The sequence below is a fragment of the Neolamprologus brichardi genome, chromosome 10 (assembly GCF_056152115.1).
Source record: "Neolamprologus brichardi isolate AB-2024 chromosome 10, ASM5615211v1, whole genome shotgun sequence".
In the NCBI taxonomy this organism is placed as follows: domain Eukaryota; kingdom Metazoa; phylum Chordata; class Actinopteri; order Cichliformes; family Cichlidae; genus Neolamprologus; species Neolamprologus brichardi.
In genome coordinates this window covers 12,084,643-12,105,569 of record NC_142113.1, presented here as the reverse complement: position 1 = coordinate 12,105,569, position 20,927 = coordinate 12,084,643, and the positions used below count along the sequence as shown (strand labels likewise).

Sequence of the window (20,927 nt, the reverse complement as noted above, 5' to 3'; positions counted from 1 at the left end):
AACCAAGGAGGAACCCACCAGGGGGATTAATAAAGTTTTATTTTATCTAATCTAATAACTTTAATCTCAGCCAAACCGATTGACTCACAAACAAATAAAACACTGAAAAAAGCCCAACAATAACATTTTTAGGTTGTCTAAGTGACTTATATATTACGTTTAACCTGAGTAGCAAAAGTCCGCGGTGATCTGAAAATGATGTACCGGGAGTTGTGCCGTTCTCGGCGGCTTCAGTGACCCTCGAGCTCCCGACTAGCTATTGAGCTGGTGGGTAGCAGACATCTCCGACGCTGTGCCAAGATGGCGGAGTGAGTAGACGCTCTCTACCGTGTTCTGCACAGAAAGTTCATGAACAACGGTAAAACCTCAACTTTATGCTGCTAACACTAACAATTCACTAAACAAGAGAAGATACAGCAATCATAGGGCAAGAAGCAGCAGAATGCTGAATCAGAAAGGAGCAAAAAGGGGACTGGAAAGTTCCAAGTCTAAGATAGCGCCTGAGAATGCTAATGAGGAAAGTGCTACGCCCAGCAACGTGCTAATGGATAGCTTCCATAACTACGCAGCTACTACGGTGGCACTCACGTTAGCCGAAGAAGAAATTGATGAGTTCCCACCTCTCCCTGTTACACCTCTTAAATCACCAGCTCCGAAGAAGGTGATGTACGAATGCAGCAGCTCTGACCCAGTTGATGTAAATCAGATAATTCCTCGTCTGTCGGCACTCATAAACACCAGGTCTGATAACATTGAGAGCATGGTGAGAGAGAACTTGAACATGGTGAAAGAGAATACGCTCCAGATTGAGGGTCTCAAAAAGACAATTGATTTTGTGTGCGCGGAAATGAAAGATATGAAGGGGAAAGTTTGTGACCTAAAAAAAAAATAACTAAAAAGGAAGGTCGAGTGGACAACTGCCAACAGAGAATATCTGAGTTGGAAAGATATTCCAGGAGGTGGAATCTCACACTACATGGAGGCAAGGAGGCTGAGAAAGAAGACGTAAGGGGAAAGGTGATTGAGATATGCCAGTCTGTTCTGCCAGAACAAAATCATAGGCTGCCTGACGTCATCGACACCGTACACCGACTCGGAGCCAAGCGACAAGGTAGCACCAGACCTAGAGGCATCATCGTGCAGTTCACCTCCCGAATCTACAGAGATGCTGTATGGAAAGCAGCCAAAACATCCTCCTACCTGCAGGACAATCATTTGAGGTTCGCTGAAGATCTGTCCAGGGAGGACAGAGAACGTTGTGACAAACTGTGGCCGATGATAGACAAAGCCCGTAAGGAGGGTAAGCCAGCTTATTTCGTGGGAGGCCGAGGATTCATCAGAAGTTTTCCCTCCTTCATAGAGACGCTTATTCAGTCTCCGAAATGACATTTCTGTAAGCTTGTTTACATGGTGAACTTGATATTTTCACCCTCAGGTTAAAGTTTTATTTTGTGTTGAAGAGTGTGTTTATCTATAAAAAGCTATATTTAAACCATAGCAGATAGTTAAATACTATATTTTTATAAGCTTAGTCACTCAGGGTTTTTACTGTTCTACTACCTAAATTGTGCAGCACCCGGTCCCCTTATTCTATAGATATATTCTTAGCTGTAGAAGTTTAGAACTTACTTTTTCTCTTTCTTTTTTCTAATAACTTTGTCTTTTTCATTTGTTTCTCTTAATACCAGGGGTTTAAGACAAACCTGTAAACGCAAAGCTTTGTTTTTGTTTGCCAAACAATTTCAAACAGATTTTTGCTTTTTCCAAGAGAGTCATTCCACACCTGCTGATACAAATTTTTGGAAATCACAATGGGGTAATGAAGTCTGGTTGTCCCATGGCTCTGAGCGTTCTGCTGGAGTTGCCACGCTTAAAAATTATTTTTCTGGGGATGTATTACACTCAGACTGTGACACCTTAGGACACTACCTCTGCTCAATAATCAGACACAATAACAGTACTTTCATTGCAGTAAATACATATGGTTACAATAACAAAACTGAAAATGATAAATTACTTGACTCCTTAGAAGAAAGAATTAATTTCTGGCTCTCCAAATACCCAAATTCAGTCCTCTTAATTGGTGGAGACTTTAATATCACTTTAGACAATACGGTTGATAGGTGGCCTCCAAGGCAGCAGTCTTCATACAGTGCAAACTTAAAAAATTTTATGGGAAAATTTAATGTTGTGGATATTTGGAGAGAAAAATTTCCAGATGATAGACTCTTTACTTGGAGCAATAAGACAGGATCCAGGCAATCATGTATTGACTTTTGGTCAAAAGCTGTCAAAACCTTATATACAAATGGCAATAGTTCTATTAAAATGATTAACAGCTCCACCCCGAGATTTGACCTGAAACGTGGTATTCGCCAAGGATGTCCTATTTCACCATATTTATTTTTACTTTGTACACAAATTCTTGCAACTAATATTTCAAACAGTGTTGTACAAGGAATCACCATAGCTGATAAGGAGCTTGTCATCAGCCAGTTAGCCGATGACACCACACTCTTCTTGAAAAATGCAAACCAAATCCCTCCAGCCCTTAGTGTGATTAGTGATTTCTCTGAAGCCTCTGGTTTATGCCTAAATCTAAGTGTGAGTTACTAGCAATTAAAGACTGCCCTGCAAATACTATCTGTAATATTTCTGTTGAACAAGAAGTCACATACTTGGGACTGTTAATATCCAAAAACCAAAAATCAAGATGCTCTTCAAACTTCACTCCAATTATAAAGAAAACCCTAAAAAAGTTCAACCAGTGGCTGCAAAGGGACTTATCGTTGAAAGGTAGAGTGTTAATTACTAAAGCTGAAGGGATATCCCGACTAACATATGCTGCTCTCTCTTTACATCTGGATAAGAAAATTAGTAAAGAGATTGACCGTATGCTCTTTAATTTTATATGGAAAAACCGTACGCATTATATTAGAAAAACTGTTTTGATGAATAAGTACGAATCAGGTGGGCTTAACGTCTTAGACTTTTCTACTTTAAATAACACTTTCAAAATTAATTGGGCTAAACATTTTCTTAAAAATCCTACCTCTATCTGGAACTTTATACCATATCATATTTCTCTCGTTTTGGTGGCTTTAATTTTATTTTAAATTGTGATTACAATGTTGAGAAACTCCCTGTAAAACTTTCATCCTTCCATAAGCAAGTCCTCTTAGCATGGACCCTCGTTTATAAACACAACTTCTCACCACACAAATACCTTATCTGGAACGACAGAGATATTTTATATAAAAATAAATCACTTTTCCTGGAAACTTGGGTCCAACATGGTATCCTAATGGTGGCTCAGCTGGTTAATAAAGAGGGACAACTACTTACTTACAACGACTTTATTGCACTATATAATTTTCCAATCAGTGTTCAGGAATTCTCAATGGTGCTTGGTGCCATACCCTCAGGGACTTTAATGTTATATAAAAACACTGACAGCTCAATATCTACCTCAGTCACTCTCCCTGATCCAACTGAGTCACCAATAGGAAAAATCTGCTTTTCACAAGAACTTGGTAACAGCAATAAGAGAATACGTAGTTTATTCCAAGAAGATATCGTCTCTCTCCCATATATAATATCTTATTGGAACCAATATGTTCCAGATATCAAGTGGAAGACAGTCTGGATGATCCTCCATAAATATTTGATTGTAAATAAGGTGAAAGAAGTCTCATTTAAAATTCCACATAAAATGTTATCCAGCCAATCACTATATGGTAAAATTTAAAAGGGACATAAATACTAATTGTACTTTCTGTGGGGATCATCCAGAAACTGTGACACATCTTTTTTGGTACTGTTCTTCTACACAGAGATTCTGGAAGGAATTTAGCAGGTTTGTTATTGTCCATATTTTAAGGGAGTTTTCTTTACGATGGGAAAATGTTTTATTCTGTTTCTTTAAGTTCCCCAAGAAGAATGATAAATGTTTTTATATGATAAATTTATTAATACTTTTAGCTAAATTCTTTATCCATAAATGTAAGTTTACTAACAAAACACCATATTTCTGTCATTTTTTTAAGGATAGGGAATTGTACATACAATCAATATCAGACTCCACCAACAAAAAGGCTCTCAAAACAATATATGTATGTGAATTTTTGCGTGTATTCTTATAATTGTTACTTTTTTCTTTTACCCCTGGCTTTGTGTGTTCATGTTCTGTTGTTTTGTATAGGGCTTTGGAGCATGATGTCACGGGAGTGGGCATGGAAAGGATTTTGGCCTGATCTGCCATTTTGGGGGTCTAAGTGAAAAAGGAGCGAAAGCATAGCCATGGTTCATACTTGCTGTGTGGTCGGCTGCAATGTTCGATCTTACAACCGGCACGGGAATAAGTTTGGGTTGTCTTTTTATGCTTTCCCAACCTGGAAGCAACATGAAGGAGCTTATGTATCGGATATTACCAAATGAAGGCGTCTAGCCTGGATAGCAGCCGTGAGATGAGCTGATATCAAGTTCTGTTACATTTCCAGATATCAGTTGGTGTGCTCAAGACATTTTCATTCCGGTAAGTTCTAAATATGTTCATATCACACTTTATAGCTGAATAATATTATCGTTGGTGGTCTCGGAAGTTATAGAAATTGCGATCAAACATCGAATGGAGTGACTTTGCAGACATATGTGCTATGTAAAGATTCGCTAATTCTTTCGCACAACTGTAGGGAAGCCTGCCTATGAAATGGATCAAACAAATCCAGACTGGGTACCAACGCTACACATGGGGCACTCCGAAATCTGAACATCACATTCGGACTGTCACAGGAGGCGAACACAACGGCAACAAAAAAAAGCACTAGTAGGAGGTAAACAACAACCGCACCCCCAACCACAATCTCTTATTTTAAAAGTTGATCTTAGTCAATTAACACAAACATTTTTGAGTATTCATACGGCCTTAATGTATAAACCACTTAAAAATTCCCTTGTGTATTTGCACTCTTTTTATTGGACAGGCTTTCACAATGGAGCAGCAGAGTGTGAAGGTGAAGCCTCAGCAGGAGTTTCCACAGAAGAGCAGCCAGAGATGGACACCACAGAAGAGCAACACCATAACAATCTTGTTTTTTTGGCTGAGGGCCAAATTTGTGTTGGACAAGTAGAAGCAGAGGTAACGGGTGCAGATGCAGAAAACAGTGATATCAGAGAGAAACAGACAGAAGATCAAAGACTGACATATGATTGTGTGCACTGTGTACAGAGCAGAGCAGAAATAAACCGGCTGCTGGAGGAGAACAGAAAGCTTAAATCAAAGTTGGACAAGACAGAGCTGAATGAAAACTTTTTAAAGGGTGACACGGAAAAAGTGAAATATTACACTGGTTTTACTTGTTTTGCTATTTTTATGTCCGTGCTCGAGAATGTAAAAGCTTTCCTACCAGCATCAAAGAAACTGTCGCATTTCGAAATGCTTTTACTCACACTTATGCGAATTAGACTTGATCTTCCTGTTCAGCATCTTAGTTATCTATTCAATGTCTCCCACAAAACTCTTTCTTCTATCTTTGCTGATACAATTGACGTTTTGAATGCTCGCTTTGGAGTACTTGTACACTGGCCAGAGAGGCACTGTTTGCAAGCAACAATGCCTCCACAATTTACGGACACTTTTGGAAATCGGGTAGCCATCATTGTAGACTGTTTTGAAATTCGTACAGAATGACCATCTAATTTAAAGGCTCGTGCTCAAATGTACTCACACTACAATGGTACACACACCATGAAATATCTGATCGGGATTACTCCACAAGGTGCAATTTCATTCATTTCTAAGGGGTGGGGGGGCCGTGCATCAGATAAACACATCAAAGAGCAATGTGCCATACTTAACAAGCTGTTACCAGGGGACGTAGTTTTGGCTGACAGAGGCTTTGACATCAGAGATGTGGTGGGAATGATGTGTGCGGAGGTTAAGATCCCAGCATCTACAAGGGGCTTCTGTCAGCTAGATGCCAAGGACATAGAAAATACACGAGCCATTGCACACCTAAGAATCCATGTCGAGCGAGTAATTGGCAGTTTGCGCAACAAGTTCAAAATGCTACATACCACCATGCCAATCCGTTCTCTTCTTCCATGTGAGGGTGAAGACGTTACCTTTCTTGATAAAATTGTGAGGGTGTGTTGCGTTTTGGTTAACATGTGCCCCAGTGTGGTAGTGAAACCAGGCACACATGAGACTTGTACTTGTTAATTAGTAATTGTGTGTGTGTATGTATATATATATATATATATATATATATACAGTGGGGCAAAAAAGTATTTAGTCAGCCACCGATTGTGCAAGTTCCCCCACTTAAAATGATGACAGAGGTCAGTAATTTGCACCAGAGGTACACTTCAACTGTGAGAGACAGAATGTGAAAAAAAAAATCCATGAATTCACATGGTAGGATTTGTAAAGAATTTATTCGGAAATCAGGGTGGAAAATAAGTATTTGGTCAATAACAAAAATACAACTCAATACTTTGTCACATAACCTTTGTTGGCAATGACAGAGGTCAAACGTTTACTATAGGTCTTTACCAGGTTTGCACACACAGTAGCTGGTATTTTGGCCCATTCCTCCATGCAGATCTTCTCAAGAGCAGTGATGTTTTGGGGCTGTCGCCGAGCAACACGGACTTTCAACTCCTGCCACAGATTTTCTATGGGGTTGAGGTCTGGAGACTGGCTAGGCCACTCCAGGACTTTCAAATGCTTCTTACGGAGCCACTCCTTTGTTGCCCGGGCGGTGTGTTTTGGATCATTGTCATGTTGGAAGACCCAGCCTCGTTTCATCTTCAAAGTTCTCACTGATGGAAGGAGGTTTTGGCTCAAAATCTCACGATACTTGGCCCCATTCATTCTGCCCTTAACACGGATCAGTCGTCCTGTCCCCTTGGCAGAAAACAGCCCCATAGCATGATGTTTCCACCCCCATGCTTCACAGTAGGTATGGTGTTCTTGGGATGCAACTCAGTATTCTTCTTCCTCCAAACACGACGAGTTGAGTTTATACCAAAAAGTTCTACTTTGGTTTCATCTGACCACATGACATTCTCCCAATCCTCTGCTGTATCATCCATGTGCTCTCTGGCAAACTTCAGACGGGCCTGGACATGCACTGGCTTCAGCAGCGGAACACGTCTGGCACTGCGGGATTTGATTCCCTGCCGTTGTAGTGTGTTACTGATGGTGACCTTTGTTACTTTGGTCCCAGCTCTCTGCAGGTCATTCACCAGGTCCCCCCGTGTGGTTCTGGGATCTTTGCTCACCGTTCTCATGATCATTTTGACCCCACGGGATGAGATCTTGCGTGGAGCCCCAGATCGAGGGAGATTATCAGTGGTCTTGTATGTCTTCCATTTTCTGATGATTGCTCCCACAGTTGATTTTTTCACACCAAGCTGCTAGCCTATTGTAGATTCACTCTTCCCAGTCTGGTGCAGGTCTACAATTCTTTTCCTGGTGTCCTTCGAAAACTCTTTGGTCTTGGCCATGGCGGAGTTTGGAGTCTGACTGGTTGAGGCTGTGGACAGGTGTCTTTTATACAGATGATGAGGTCAAACAGGTGCCATTCATACAGGTAACGAGTGGGGGACAGAAAAGCTTCTTACAGAAGACGTTACAGGTCTGTGAGAGCCAGGGATTTTCCTTGTTTGAGGTGACCAAATACTTATTTTCCACCCTGATTTACGAATAAATTCTTTACAAATCCTACCATGTGAATTCATGGATTTTTTTTTCACATTCTGTCTCTCACATCTGAAGTGTACCTCTAGTGCAAATTACTGACCTCTGTCATCATTTTAAGTGGGGGAACTTGCACAATCGGTGGCTGACTAAATACTTTTTTGCCCCACTGTATATACACTGAGAGTTATATATATATAACTCTCAGTATGTCTCTGAAGATGTAGTACTAGGAAAACCTTTTTTTTTTTATGTGTAACTGTATGAACACACTGACATTACGTTATGTAACCATTTCTGTACCTGTATACTATAATCGACAGTTTATCATCACTTTGAACTCTTTGTTTCACTAAAATGACGTTATAATAAAAGCAAGATAACAACAAATAACTGCATTGTACTCTTTATTTTACACTTTGACAATTGTTACATGGTAAGTGCTGCAGGTTTGAAATCAAGTTATACATATTTCAATGCACTTCTGACAAAAAACTGGACACCAGAAGGAAAAACGTTGTGACCACTCGGGGCTGCATTTCACTTAGTACAACTGCCATGTCTTTTTGTGTCCATACCACGAGGTCATAGTGCTTTGCGTTGGCCACAAAGACCTGTGTTTGCACTTGTGAGTAAAAGTGATGTGTCTACTTCAAGTTAAGTCCATTTGCTGTCAACTCGAGGCAGAAGTCTTTGTCATGTGCATCCAATGCTTGCCGAATGCTGTCACATCGGTATTTAAATGGACATTTAATTTCCGGGCACCCCTTCCCACAACATTCACACGTGGTTAGTCTGTCAGGAGATGCTCCTACTTCAGGAAAAGCCGTGTTAACAAGAAAACCACACATACGGACCTGTAGGTTTTTTGTGACATGCTGACATTTTCTGGGTGTAGGCGTGTCGAGCGTCCTGTTCATGCTCCAGTCCCCAAGTTGTTTGCACATTACAGAGTTAACAGGGTAGCAAACACAATTAACCACAGTAATGGTGGGTTTTTCTACAGTGGTAGCACAGCGTGCATCATTGAAGCTGTGATTCTTCCAGCACGCCACACATACCATTCTGGGCTCTTGTGTTGCAGTCTTGTGCGTACCTCAATAGCTTCTGCCTGTTCTTCAGTAACTTTATGTACTTTACACAGTGCAGTTGTAGCTCGGTAAGGCCAACGGACTGTGCACCTGTGTTGTGCAAACATGCCAGAGACAGTGGTAATGTGGATGACTGTACAGTGTGTGATGTGTAGTATTTCTCCAATCCACACAAACACACTGCTTTATTGTGTTTTTGAAGTGTGTCTAACACTGGTGACAACTCCTCAAACGTAGAAGAAGGAATCTTTCTTTTTGAAGGACGGCTTCTTCTGCCTTTCACCACAGACGGTCCATTTATATTTTCATCAAGAGTCTTTTTTTGTGCTGCTGAAGATGTAAAGTCAATGTTATGGCCAACCTCTGGCTGTATCTTGGTTTTGTTCCCCGGCAAAACCCAGTAGGCTGGTTCATCCGTGACAGTCTTTGTGCCACGGATCCTTACTGTTGCCTCCACTTTAAACAGAAGTGCAGCGACATGGGTGCAGGTCTCAGCAACTTCGGCCATACGGGTGCAGTGTGCAGCTTCGGCCTTCCCCGTGGTGCTTACAATTACCCATGGTCGTAATGCAGGTTCATTCAATCTTTGGGAGTGCAGTACCTGTAACATACAAGGACAAGGTTGATGTAAAGACAATAAATGAAATGAGACAGGGAGGACACAAATTGGTGTTAATAATTTGCCCGATTATCAATGTGTTAATTTGCATCTACTTTACAATTATGGGCACATAATATGATAACGATATTTTAGCAGTTCAATGATAAATGTATAACATTAATTATGGTGGGGGGTGGAAAATGGCTATTTCACTCGATGCACTCCAGCTGACTTACCTTGGTATGAATGACGACGTACTCAGAGTTTGGCGGCTTGAAAATAGCCAAATCTTGCACCCAGCCATTTGTAAATTGGATGTGCGCCTCCAGTGACTTGTAATTACGAAACTGATTCGCAGTGTAAGCGCTTACTCCACAAACAAGATACGTGAAGATATCGGGGTAGGACAGATATCGGGGTAGTGTGTCGTCTGGGTCTTTACTCCACTGCCGTATTTCATATGGGTCCAGATTTGCAATGCACTCTATTTTTTTCAAGTACCGCTGCTTCGCCTCTGGACGCAATCGGTCTCTATACCGTCTGTTTTCTTTTGAGCTGCTTTTAAGCATGTTTCTTGTCGTCGTCGTTCCAACACAGTGAATTTGTTTAGATTCGTAGACCCCGAAAATGGCGCCGCGCTCCCACAATGCATTGCGGCGTGACGTCAACTCCAAAGCCTTATACAGAATAAACATGAAACATGAATAAACAGACACATATAATTCCAATAATAATAATAATAATAATCAACAAAGCACAAGAGTAACAAAACGATCATTCAAAAATAAATCAAAACATAATAAACTCAAAATGCTGGGTCGAACCGACCCAGAACCGTAACAGAATCTGTCTAGAAGAATTCTTGAGCATCTTCTAGCTCCAACTCTGCTTTGAGCATGTCACTAATCCGCACTGCTACAACTGCTGCAGACAGCTCCAATCTTGGCACCGTAGTAACCTTCGTGGGTGCTACTCTGGACTTGGCAAAGACTAGAGAGCAGTGGACTTGTCCTGCTTCACTGACAGCTCTCAGGTATGTACAAACACCATACCCTAAAACACTTGCATTTGAGAAATAGTGAAGCTCTGTTTGAAAATCTCTTGGCACGTAACATCTGTCAATTTTGACATAAGCTAGATTTTTTAGATCCAACAACCAGGACTCCCACCGTGACTTCAGATCGCTTGAGAGTGGTTTGTCCCAATCTGCTTTCTCACAACACATTTGCTGTAGTATCTGCTTCCCAAGTAGAACAAAAGGTGCCACAAAGCCACGTGGATCGTAAAAAGAGGCTAACATCGACAACACTCCTCTTCTGGAAAGTGGATGCACCTAGTGTCACGTCTGGTGTGGCAGACGTGTGGGGTTGAAGATAGGACCCAAAATGCGGCAGCTCTGGTGCAGGTGAGTATTTATTTAACAAAAGAAAATACAAACAGCAATGGCGCGGGAACATGAAACTGGAACCTAAACTGGGCAGAGCTAACAAAACAAACCAGAAACGTAGATGCAGGGAGGACGGATGGAGAGACGCAGGGAGACCGAGGTAAATGGACTGGTTCTTATATAGCGCTTTTCTACTCTTTCTGAGCACTCAAAGCGCTGTGAGGTAAACAACACAGACGAACCAGCAACGACTAAGACAGAAGACATGACTTAAAAACACTCAGAGAACACAGGGAGATTACACACAGGTGGGGGACACAGCTGAGAGTGATTAACGTGGACTTGATACAGGAACACACGGGCAGAACAGAGTAAACACTAAACAGAGGAAGAACAGAACCAACAATCACACTTAAAGAAAACACAAAACGCTGGGTCAAAAGGTCCCAGGACCATGACACCTAGGGCTCTTTCAATTTGTTGCTCGCCCAGTGACAAGTCTTTTCTTACTGTTTCTGCACAGTCTTCTTTCGGTAGCAAATTAAGTACTTGCTTACTGTTTGAAACAAACTTGTGAAGTCGCAAGCCTCCTGTGCTGAAAAGTTCCTTAGCTTACTTTACCAAACTTTACCAAAAATTGCCTCTTCTTCTGAGTGGAAACTGATAAGACCATCGTCCACATAAAAATTTCGCTCAATGAACCTTATGGTAGCTTCACTGAACTTGCCTTGACCTTGTGCACCAATATACTTGAGACCAAAGTTCGCACAGGCAGGGGAAAAAGCAGCTCCAAACAGGTGTACGTGCACGCTCAATGTCGCACATCACTGCAAATGGACCTTTCCGAAATCGGCACAGGACCCCAACCAGAGAGTTGGTTATCTCTGGCCCTGTAAGCAGGTAGTTGTTCAACGACACTCCTTTGTACTTTGCTGAACTATCAAACACCACTCTTTTTTTGCCAGGCTTTTGTGGATGATACACTCCATGGTGTGGAATGTACCAGGCAGGGCTTTTGTCCAGGTCTACAGAGGGAACTCTTTCTGCATCACCACGCTCTACAGTGGCTTGCAAAAGTATTCGGCCCCCTTGAACTTTTCCACATTTTGTCACATTACAGCCACAAACATGAATCAATTTTATTGGAATTCTACGTGAAAGACCAATACAAAGTTGTGTACACGTGAGAAGTGGAACGAAAATCATACATGATTCCAAACATTTTTTACAAATAAATAACTGAAAAGTGGGGTGTTCGTAATTATTCAGCCCCCTGATTCAATACTTTGTAGAACCACCTTTTGCTGCAGTTACAGCTGCCAGTCTTTTAGGGTATGTCTCTACCAGCTTTGCACATCTAGAGACTGAAATCCTTGCCCATTCTTCTTTGCAAAACAGCTCCAGCTCAGTCAGATTAGATGGACAGCATTTGTGAACAGCAGTTTTCAGATCTTGCCACAGATTCTCTTGCAGCTTTACTAGTGCATGGCTCTTGCAAACTTTCTTGCTCTTCAAAAGCTTCTTTCTGCTCCACAGCTTCAGTGTCACAGCCTTCTTGCTCCATGTCACAGACAGTAAAGGGTATTACATTACACTCGAGTCACCTATGTCAACTCAAATATGTGAATAGTATTTATGAAGCACCTAGGAACTTAAATTGCTTTACTTTAAAGAGTCAACTTAAATATATGTCACCATCACTTAAACCAAAATAATAAATTGCTCTTCACTTGTAGTAAAAACAGAAAATAACCTTCAATGTCAAACAAAATACTATAATGTGACCTTTAAATATCTAATAGTCTTAAAAATAAGCAAAAAACCCTTATAATCAACTTAAATGTACCTTAATTACAGTTAATTAGCATAAACAACTAATAACATGAACTTAAACCTTTACTCCAAAACCACCACACTTCCCCTTTCATTGCTTCAGTCCCTTTCAGTCCCTTTAAGATGAGCTAACGAAATCTACTCTCCACATTTAACTTGTATAAACGTGTTACTTCTTTGTAGCTTAACCAAGCTGCACCACTGGACGCTGGTTGCCTTATGGGATACCTATGTGTGTGTTTGGGTTTCTTTGATGCTTGAGAGAGATGGGAGATTAACCACGTGACCAAGCGCGCTGTCGGCTCAGCTCCATTCCCACTCTGCTCCGCTGTGACTCAGCTCCACTGCGGCAGACCTCTTTCTCATTCTCTCTCCTCCAGCACGAAGCAGGCTGAGTTCTGACTGTTACTCCCCTCGAGTCTTAATAAAGCTCAACTTGTTCTTTGTGTTTTAACTGACATTTACTTCGGACAGGAGGATTCTTCCACATGTCTTAACATGATGTCCAACCACAGCCGATACAATGCAGTCAGAACTAAAAAGAAATACAAACTTAAATGAATATTCTTAATAAAGTCCTTAAGCATTATATATAACGAAACATCCCAAGAAAAGGATCAATAAAGTACACATTACACCTCACACTGCGGTAATTGCACTTGAGTATCACGCAACACTCGCGTATTTACATACAACGATAAGGAACAAAATAAAACATTTACCTCATTGGCCTCACTCAAAGGGAATAAAATGTTCATCTTTACATCATGGGGAGGTCCAAAAAGGCACTCTTTTATAACTTTCTGTAGACGTGCAAACCTTGTGGCTCTGTGACAGACAAAAAAAATGCCCTCTTAGCAACAACAGACGGAACTTTAGAAAAAGTTCCTATCTATTTGCACAATTAGCACAAAAAACACATTTAAACAGATAAGTCTGAATGCAATGAAACATGAATTACTATTTATTTCTTATTTATTAATATTTCAACTACTTATTGTTTCAACCTTAAATATCTTATAAAAATGCGAGAGTTGCCTATGACGGCAGCTACAGCGTTGTTTGACAGAAATTAAGGAGAAATTTTGTTAATTTGTTTGTTTGTTCTTACATGAGCTTTGATTTGTTGAGTATCTGAGGCTGAAAAACATGATTGTTGGGTTTCATTTCTATACTGAACAGTCATCTTAAGATTAGTTGGTAAATAACAATTAGCTAATGTTGTTCATGAGACTAACATAATCTCACTTTGGTAATGTAAATATAATATGGCTAATATTATATTAATCATCATTAATTATTACAGCAGTGAGCTTGAACTCTGTGTCATTCACTGGGCTTCAGTAAAGATTCAAGTTAAATTTATTTAAATTTCCTATCGCCTTAACTCTTCACTTAAAGTATCTTTGACAGTGTATATATAGATGTATTATATATAAGAGACAAATATGTTGGCATTACTAAATTTGGCTCAATGCTTACATATGTGTAAAGAGAAAATGTACGAGCTGTGATAACTGTTTCTGATAGAATGAAGAGTAGATTGATACATTAAATATTCCTTTATTGGGTGAGAAAATCATACCATGTCATAACTCCTTATATCATACAGAGTAGATATCAGTAGTGGTGTGTGGATTGATACTGAAATATCGATTCTTTATGGGAAGAAATCTGTGCCATCAGAAACTGAATTTGAATAAGTTAAATTTGAATTTGAATTGCTCAGATTGAATCTGAATTGTAACTTGAATAAATGCTTTTGAAAACTGAATTTGAATTAGCCTAATTTGAAATTGAATTTATGGTTTGAAAATGATCATCACTAAATTGAAATTGAATTTTATATTTTGAAAATGTATTGATTTGCTTTGAAACTGCATTTTATCCTTTAAAAATTCAGCTCTCGAATAATTTCAGTTTCACTTCTCACCATTCAGTTTCAGTTCTACAATTCAATTTCAGTTCCAAAATTCAGTTTTTTGGAACTTACATCCGGTTCCGGTTCAAGCGCAGATTAATAGAACTACGGTTTACTAGCGGACCGAAAGTGTTACTGACGGGAATCTACAGCATTTTGAGCTGAATTAAGACTTCAGAAGTCATTCGTCATGTCGAATGATCAGCTGATAAACTCTCAGGTTGGTAATAAATGTATTACATGTATAAGAACAAGCGTCATGTTAACAAATGATAGCCGTAAGGTAACTTTTATGCTTATTGTAGCTGCTAGCTAAAAACGCTAATTTAGCGTAGTTTGCCCTGAATTCAGCTTTGACAAACAAATATGATCGACTGTTTCTAGTAGAATTCCAAAGTTGTCATCTTGTACCCTCTCAGAGTACCCCCTCTGTATGCTTGCAGAGACCCCTACAGTAGGGAAACATGCAAAACAGTGTCCAAACCTTTGTATTTTAGCTTTATTTATGTCTTACACAGCATCCCAACTCTTTAGCTAACTTAATAACTTTAGCTAAAGTGAATAGTTAGTCTAATTCGTTAGTGCAGCATTACTGGATCACCTCTGTTTGAAGTGATATAATATGATATACAACTATCACTGAAACAGCAAACTTTGTAAATAAGCAAACAACACTTCTCATTCTCTAAACGTTTGGCCACAGCTGTAGATTACACTATCAGTGCTTGTTCACTCTTGACAATAATTACATTTCAAAATTTACTTTGTGCATTTACAGGTAAACAATATCTAATATTTTATCTAAATGACTGCTTTGTCTTTGAAAAGGGTGAAGAGCCTGAGGCCGGTGACAGTCCAGTTCTACTCTAAGTACATCATTACAGTGGCTCACAGGACAAGGCCACATTCCTGTCCTGCCAGAAGAGAAGAGAAACTTCAGAGTCTTCATGCAGTTCAACCACTCCTGTCATATTCCATATGACAGGGGTCTCAAACTCCAGTCCTCAAGGGCCAGTGTCATGCAACTTTTCCATGCCCTCGAGGACTGGAGTTTGAGACCCCTGCCGTATGGTGTTCATGCTGTTTTCTACCCCACAGTTACAGCATGTCTGACTGCCTGTTCAGCATATGCAAAAATATATGATGAGTTTAAGCATGTGATGACTAAGGCCTTCCATCATGGTGTTTGTCGTCACATGTCACAGACATCTGGATGATCATTTGGAATAAACAAAAAACTAAAAACTTGTTACTTCATCTTTTATCTTTATTATTATTATTGTTTTATTTTACATTTTTCATTGTTAGGCATTAGGTTTATTTGTAGTAGTCCTTTCCAACTTCTTTCCCTCTTCCATGTTACTGTGTCAGCTTCTCAGCATCTATTTGGGTTTGGAAGTGGAACAGAAAGTAAGGAAATCCAAAGTGCCATTAAAACCAGGAGAGGTTCTTTTTTTTTTTTTTTTTTTAACTTTCTTTTTATTGTTTTTCTTTAAACACTATACAACAAAACAAAACAACAACAACAACAAAAAGATAGATACAACAAGTAGGATAAAAAAAAACAAAAAAAAAAAACATGTTGGATCATGTTGGATTCTTCATTTTTTTTTTATTTTAAAATGGTGCAGTTCACCTCTTTGCTTTGGTAAATCTTTCACCTTATGTTCCTGTCAAAACACCTTTTGTCCTTATATATTTCAGCAGAATTAGGGCTAATGACGTAAGTGAGAAATGATTGATGAGGTTGTGGCACCTCTAGAATGTCACATCACAGGATTCACAAGTTTGTCAAGCCACGTTTGGAATAATATAACATTGCCTCTCCCTTCTTTTTGTTTCTCAAGAGTGACAAACAAAAAAAACATGTTGGATCTCTTTGTTTCTACAGTTTGATCATTTCTTGTTATCAATGTGTTGGTCTTTATCCTGTTGGGTTTATGTACTCAGTTCATTTCTCCCACTTTTTATGGTATTGATCTTCCTGAGTCCTTATTCTGTAGGTCGATTGTTCCATGGTTTGTATTTCATCTATAATTTTGATCCATTCGTCCTGTGATGGTGAGTCTATCTTGTTCCATTTTCTTGTAATTGCCTTTTTACAGGAAGCAAGCATAATTTTCAATATGTATCTATCTTCTTTCATCACATTTCCTGTAATGACACCAAAATATAATAATGTACAAGTCTTAGTTATAGGTAAAATTCTGGGTTATGCTGTATCTAAGTGAATATCTTCCCAAAATTTTGTAATCTTGGGACAGAACCAGAACACATGGGAATGATTCACATTTACCTCTCCACAGCCCCTCCAACACGGTTGTGGTAATGCGGTATGTTTGTTCTTAATTTTGGGTGTTATAAAAAATCTAATTACATTTTTCCAGCAGTGCAGTCTCCAGGCACGTGATGATGTTGTTGACTGCTGTATTTTCCAGGTTTGTGACCATTCCTCATCAGATATGTTCACTCCCAACTCTCTCTGCCACTTCAGTTTTACATATGTTGTGGTACACCCTCTTGCCTCCATTATATGCTCGTAAATTGTAGAGATTACTCTAATTTTTTTTGCTTTGTAAACTTCAGTTATGGTTTTAATTATTGAATTTTTATCCAGATCTACACTATGTATTACTTCTTTATTAAAAAAGTCCCTAATCTGTAAATATCTGTAGTGATCTTGATTACTTAGGTCATATTTTTGTTTAATCTCCTGGAAACTCATAAAATTCCCATCTTTAATTAGTGTACACATCGCTGTTAATCCAGTAGGAATCCACTTTTAAATCTTTGGTCCATAGAAGCGGGTGTAAAACCCTCATCATAGGCTATCCATCGAATTAATCCAAGCTCTTTTTGTAGTTTGTATTTTCGTATCAGGTTAAACCATATACACACACACACACACACACACACACACACACACACACACACACACACACACACACACACACACACACACACACACACATATATATATATATATACACACACATACATATACACACACATATACATATATATATATAAATTTTATTTTGAGTCACAGCAGCATGTTAATAATAAAACATTGAACATACAGTAGTTTGCTGTTCAGTATTTACAATACCCCAAAAGATAACAGAAATAGAGAAGGAAAACAAATAAACAAACCAAAGAAACCCCTACAAAACAACAAACAAACAACAACAAACAAATATAAAAATAAAATGTATAAGGGACATTCAGTGTACAGTTAACTATGATAGTGATATAGAGATATGGCATGCGGTCATGATAAGGTGGTCATTTTAAATGTTTCCATGTACATCAGGAATGGCTGCCATGCCTTAAGAAATTTGGTGGTTGAACCTGCCAGTGTATATCTCATCTTTTCTAAATGTAAAAACCTCATGACCTCTGCAAGCCACTGTTCATGTGTGGGAGGAGCTTCCTGCTTCCATCTTAAAAGTATAAGGCGCCTTGCGATAAGTGAAGCAAAGGCAATAGAATTCGAATAGTATTTTGGCAAAGTGATGTCTTGAGGTATCACCCCAAAGATAGCCGTTAGAGCAGAAGGATCATATTTAACGTTATACATCTCTGACAGAGTGTTAAATATAGACACCCAATAGTTATGAAGGTTAGGGCATGTCCAAAAGGTATGAAGGAGCGAACCTGTTTCTGCTTTACATCTGTTACACAGAGGGTCAGCTCCTGGATAGAACTTGGCTAACTTTTCCTTGGAGATATGTAATCGGTGTAGGACATTGAATTGAAGGAGCCCATGCCTGGCACATATCGAAGAAGAGTGTACCCTCCAGAGAAAAGATTGCCAGAGTTCATCTGTTATAGTCATCCCAAGGTCTTTCTCCAACTGTGCTTTAAGGATGGAGAGAGAAGGAGATTGAAGATCTAATAATATAGCATAGATTTCTTTAATCGCCCCTCTCTTATGAACGTTTATATTAATAATTTTATCCAAAGAAGTTTCCTCAGGTAGTTCAGGAAATGAAGGAAATTGACTCTTTACAAAGTGGCGAATTTGTAAATAGCGGAAAAAATGTTGCCGAGGAACATTAAACTGCTTCAGGAGCTGCGGGAATGAGGCAAAAATCCCATCTACAAAAAGGTCTTTGATATGTCTAAGGCCATTACTTTCCCATATTTTAAAGGCAGAATCCATCATGGAGGGTGGGAACATATGGTTTGAGCAGATAGGTGCTTTAATTGACATTAAGTGTAACCCGAACCTTTTCCTACATTGCACCCAGATTCTGAGTGAGTCATACAACAAAGGGTTACGTTTATAGGTGTATAGTTCTAATGGGAGAGCTGAACTCAACAAAGCTGATAGGCAAATTTTGCCACAATTGGATGACTCAATTTGGAGCCAAGCTGGAGTCTCTGTAGTAAAATTACTCATCCAGTACAGCATATTTGAATATTTGCTGCCCAATAATAAGACTGAAAGTTTGGCAAGGCTAATCCACCCATTGGCCTAGTCCTCTGCATGAAATCTTTACGAATTCGTGGACTTTTGCCATTCCAAATAAATGCAGAGATATGCTTATTCAGTGTTATAAAATACTTATTGGGTAAGTAGCATGGGATACATTGAAATAAATAAAGGAACTTGGGTAGTATGTTCATTTTGATAGAATTGATGCGGCCAATTAATGACAGTGGTAAATTGTTCCATCTCTGAAGATCTGTCTCAGTATTCTTAAGCAGCGGGACAAAGTTTCTTTCATAAAGACCTTTGTATGAGTGGGTAACCTTAACCCCCAGATAGGTCACATACCCTGATTTAACGTTAAATTGAAAATCTGAAAATGAAATCTTCCTGGCTATAGAGTTGACACAGAGAAGTTCACTTTTATGTAGGTTCAACTTGTAACCTGAAATATTACCAAAACATTCAAAAATGGCAAGAGCACGGGGAAGAGATAACATAAAGGCTCTGACATATACAGCAGGAGGTCGTCAGCATATAAGGATATTTTGTGCTCCTGGTCACCTCTGAAGATGCCCTTAATGCAATTGTCAGCTCGCAGTTTAATCGCCAATGGTTCAATTGATAATGCAAAAAGAAGAGGGGATAAGGGACAACCTTCTCTCGTACCACGGAGAAGTGGGAAATAAGAAGAGAATAACGAATTTGTTCTAACACGTGCCATAGGTGAGGAGTAAAGTAACCAAATCCATAAAATGAAATTAGGGCCAAATCCAAATTTATGTAGAGTATAAAACAGATAATCCCACTCCACCCGGTCAAATGCCTTCTCAGCATTGAGTAATAAGGCAATTTCAGGGGTTGTAGTTGACTTGGTGTGTAATATGTTTAAAAACCTGCGCAGGTTGAAAAAACCATGCCTACCCTTCACAAAACCTGTCTGATCTGGAGAAATTAACAATGGTAGATATTGCTCTAGCCTGAGAGCAAGTGTTTTTGACAGTATTTTTAAATCTACATTTAAGAGTGATATAGGACGATATGATGAACACTCTAATGGATCCTTATTTGGCTTCAATAGGAGTGAGATGGTTGCTTGTCGAAGCGTTAGGGGAAGACATTTAGGTTAAACCATATTTTAAGCGTAAACTGAGTGACTGAATTCAGCTGTTTAATTACTCTCATTGTTTCTTTTCTGTCTCCTATAAGGCTTTGAATTTCTCTTCCTTGTGCTGATTTTTCTAAATTCTTCCATTTGGCTTCATAATCATTGTCACACCAACAAATGATGTACCTGATTTGTGCAGCATAAAAGTATGCCTCAAGATTTGGGAGTGCCAAACCCCCCTTATCCTTTCTTATCTGTAATGTTTCAAATTTAATTCTCGGTCTATGACCATTCCATATAAACTTAGATATAATTTTGTCCCATAATCTAAATTGTTTTTCAGGTATATCAACGGGTAGTGACTGAAAAAAGTAGAGAAGTCGGGTTAAGACACATACTTTTATCGTCTCTATTCGAGCGCCAATATCTGATGGAAGAGTAGCCCACCTATCCAAATCACTCGTAATTTCCTTATCTAAGTTAATGTAGTTAAGTTTATATAAGTTCTCAACGTTTTGTGATAAGGTTACCCCAAGATATTTCATTTTTGTTGCTCTCCAATTCAAATTATATTTTTGTTTTATGGTTTTGGATGGGAGATAGTTGAATGAGAGGTTCTTATATTTCAGAAGAAGGGATTAATTCAAAAGAAATGACCTCAATGCCATATTTTATTTAGGAACCCTAGAGAGCACTTTGCAAAATAACACATTCTTATAATTTCACCCTCAGATGAGCCAAGCTACGACTGTCAGGGAAGGTGATGTAGGTACAGAGCATATGAGAGTGGTTAAGTTAATGTCTCTTGTCTAGATGAAGGCACAAGAGGGATCAATGGCAAGGCGTAGA

The 20,927-nt window shown here is 39.1% G+C and overlaps 2 pseudogenes; one reads left to right on the top strand and one right to left on the bottom strand.

The window, feature by feature from the left end:
* Nucleotides 1–442: 442 nt before the first annotated feature.
* LOC148100857 (uncharacterized) lies at nucleotides 443–6,220 on the top strand (annotated as a pseudogene).
* Nucleotides 6,221–8,175: 1,955 nt separating this feature from the next.
* LOC148100856 (uncharacterized) lies at nucleotides 8,176–9,963 on the bottom strand (annotated as a pseudogene).
* Between the last annotated feature and the right edge of the window lie 10,964 nt (nucleotides 9,964–20,927).